A 3,658-nucleotide genomic window follows, 5' to 3' on the forward strand; every position below is an offset into this window, starting at 1 on the left:
CAGAAAACATCACTGCAGACCCATCTCACCCCGGACACAACCTGTTCCAGCTTCTCCCCTCATGGTAGACGCTACAGAGCACTGTATGCCAAAACCAACAGACTCAGGAACAGTTTCTTCCCACAAGCCATCACTCTGATGAACAGCTGACTTCATACTCACAGTGTCAGGTTCAATTCTGTGCAATAACCCAGCAACACTGTCTCTAAACAGCACCTGTTTACTGGTTCCACTTATTATTCCACACATTTATTATTTATTCATCATTCTCATTCTCATATCTCACTTATTATTTACTATTTAGTCAAAATTCTCGTTCTCTATTCCAGAGCTGTTCATACTGTTCGTATTGTATTGTAGTAGAATAACATAATATTATTTATTCCAGCATCCTTGTACTATGCTCCACATTTAAAATAAAACTATCACAATTCACTCCTGCATACTTTGCACTCCTCATTGCACTATTGCCTCTATATTGTTTCTGTTTAGAGTATGTATATAGTAGCCTATGTGTGTATTGTTTGGTTGTTTTGTATGTGTAAGCGCATTGTGAGCAACGATGTTCCAAAGAAAATTTCCTCATATGTGTCTCCATACCTGGCAAATAAAGCTGATTCTGATTCTGATCAACTACAGGACCTCGGGAGAACTTTCATTTAAGCATGCGCAGTGCAGGGCGACATGGACAGGCGCATAGACATGCATTTGTGGGTAATGAAGTACTTATCCAAGAGCTCGCGAATAAAAGACATTTATCTCAAAACAAGGTTGGTGCCCCATGAACCTTTTGGCGTCTGTATGATTATATGCAATCGCTAAGTCATGTTGGCGCTGCTATTAAGTCTACCATCAACGCTTACGATTTTATGACAGCAAGTACTCCAAATTGTCAATGGAAAAATTGCGTTGTATTTTTACTTCCGGAACCGGCTGTGGGCGGGACTGTTGAGCTCGCGCACAACCTGAGAAGTTGTATGTGTCATCGAGTTGTCTAGGTTATTTCAGAGCCCGTTTACATGAATTACAACATGGCCAACAGGAAAAAAATAGCGAAGCGTTCATGGGTGTGGGGTCATTTTGACATAATATCCCCGAATAAGGTAAACTGCTACGTTTTATGAACTGTTATTATCAGTATTATTAGGCCTATTAATTATTATTAACGTCATTGCCATTCAGGCAACATTATCTGCCTAACAAAGTAGCTAGCTTGCTAGCTTAGCTAGATTCATTAATACGACCGGGCCACATCAAAGGGGGAAAAATTAAGGAGGAAGATTTTTTTTTTTTTAATCTTTTTTTTATTTACTTAGCATTTTGAGAATAATGTCGAGATTAAAATTGAAATGACGAGGATAAGTTAAACTCTTTCTTTACTTAGCTAGCTAGCTAACTAATCACATTAGCTTAGAGCAACTGTTCGCCATGCCAGCTTCCATGATTTTGGCAACATCCTTGGAGTGCCGCGCTCGCTTAAACTCTACTCCTTCAGGATTAAACAGTGTGATTTGTGTCTTGTGATTCAACATATTCTCTCTGCATTGCGCGTAGAAGTAATCACCGATACCCTTGCATCTGTCCATTACAAGCTATTTCAGTTTGCAGGAATGCAGCCACCTCTTCCAAGTTTGTATGGTTTCTCCTTCTGAACAGAACCAATTTTCGGCACAATCTCTTCAAATTCCTTATACCTATCACCATACTGATAGTGTGTTCATGCGCTAAAAGAGAAAGAATGTCCTTGTTATTAAAACCGATTCTGAAGTATAATTTCTCGAGTTCATATAGGCCTCCATAAGGCATTTTGTAGAAGACTAGTTAAAGCTAGTAGTTTGGTTTATTCTCAAAAGTCTGACTTGAATCTTGAAATATAAAGACTTGTTGACTTTATTCTCGAAATGGTATTTCAACTTTATTCTCGACATTACGACTTTATTCTCGACATTACGACTTTATTCTCGAAATGCAACATACATACAACAAATCCTCCTTAATCTTTTCCCCCCTGATGTGGCCCTAATGTGCCTTCGCAGTATGCCTATTAACTACCTAGTAATTCAGATCAAATTGGCTATTCTAACAGGCTAGTCCAAGTTTTTAGTTCAAAACAGCCACACTCGTTGCATTATTTCAAGGCTCGGTGTTTACTGTGCTCACGAGAAATGGGATACAAGATGAGCTCTTCACTGCACAACCACCTCCGTGTAAAACACGCAGGAGCAGCTGCAAAATCCAGTGCTCCACCCAGCGACAACAATCAAGGCAATGTTAATACCGGTCCTTCATTTGGTTAGTTTTATTTAGTTTCATTATTATGATCATTATTATACAATACATAGCCTACTAATCTTGTCTCACCCCACCAGGAAGGAACACGCACCAAACTGGGTGAAAGGATACCATAGCAGTCCTCACTCCTTGCAGAAATCACATTTATCACCACCCTTTATCACTTTATAGAATTTAAAATGTCACCTTATACGAACACAAGGCTCACCTACATACACCTGTATGTAATTCGTCGTAGCGGTAGAAAGTGGCATTGTTGCAGCAGTTTATTGAATCCATATTTAGCCTAATTAAACATACTTACATTCAAATCCCGATCACAGTAGTTTATATTATTATACTATGTTATATTCAAACCAGGCTTTATATTTTTAATTCAGTCATGTTCATGTCATTTAATTCAAGTTCAGTCATGTCATGCCATATGCATGTGTCCATTCTGTTCTGTCTCTGCTGCATCTTTAGAACTCAAGGCTTCCCATTGAAATAAAATGGGTTATTCATTTTCTTTATTGGACTTCATCTTAACTGAACCTAAATAGTTGTGAGAGAGACCAGTAGAACTGGTTAATAATTTGACACAATATGGAATATTCAACTAGTTGGATTATTATTCATCATTCATTTAATGAACAATAAATTAAAAAATGACTTTAAATAAGTATGTTTAGAAAATGTGCTTACTGAAAGAGAATATCTAGATATCAAAAGTCCAAACATACCTATAGTAGTTGATCAAGATATTAGCTGAAGCTCTAATATTAAACATTTTGATATTAATATTTCAATTCATGAACATTTTGGGAAATTGTTTTGGGGCAGTGAGAGAGAGAGTATGGCATTTACAAGCAGCGGTTGGGCTGGGCAGAACAATAAAGTGTGCACAGTAGTGTAAGTAAAAATCTCACTCAACATGTCTACCTAATATGAGGGTTTAAATGGTACTGTTCAGAAAATTCTACTTGTAGAAAGCAACAAACAACACTAAAGTTCATTGGCTCTCAAGAGGCAACTTGCTTTCATAATTTCTAATTTTGGTCGTACTCTACTGTTTTTTTTTTTTAGAGTTTGCCATTTATTCACTGCTATTAATCTGTAGGTTTTTTTTGTTTTCATTGTATTGCCAAATAATTCATGAATGTGCTATTTTCACTTTAAAGGAGTCAAACCCTGTGTTTTGGCTGTTGAGGGAGCTGCAAAGATCAGTGACATGACATGTGAAGAGGCTCCCGAGATCTGCATCGTAAAAACTCGCGAGTGTAAGCCCAACACTTGCATATGTCACCTCAATAAACCCACTTTTCTGTGACTGTGGTACACAATAGTTTAATTTTTTATATATACACTACCGGTCAAAAGTTTGGGG

General features: G+C 37.5%; 1 protein-coding gene across 7 annotated transcripts in view; it reads left to right on the forward strand.

Moving 5' to 3' along the window:
• Window positions 1-3,658, forward strand: part of LOC116691760 (RNA-binding motif, single-stranded-interacting protein 3) — a 221,956-nt gene that overhangs the window by 1,431 nt on the left and 216,867 nt on the right. For 2 of the 7 annotated variants that reach the window (XM_032519632.1, XM_032519636.1), the window contains exons 1-3: window positions 993-1,103; window positions 2,139-2,292; window positions 3,453-3,551. The gene's annotated coding sequence lies outside the window, so the exon portion shown is untranslated. Of the gene's footprint in view, window positions 1-981; window positions 1,104-2,138; window positions 2,293-3,452; window positions 3,552-3,658 lie in introns of those variants that run through there. The other 5 variants (XM_032519635.1, XM_032519639.1, XM_032519634.1 and 2 more) reach the window with 4 other exon arrangements.

Source organism: Etheostoma spectabile, chromosome 6, assembly GCF_008692095.1.
Source record: "Etheostoma spectabile isolate EspeVRDwgs_2016 chromosome 6, UIUC_Espe_1.0, whole genome shotgun sequence".
NCBI classification, from domain to species: Eukaryota; Metazoa; Chordata; class Actinopteri; order Perciformes; family Percidae; genus Etheostoma; species Etheostoma spectabile.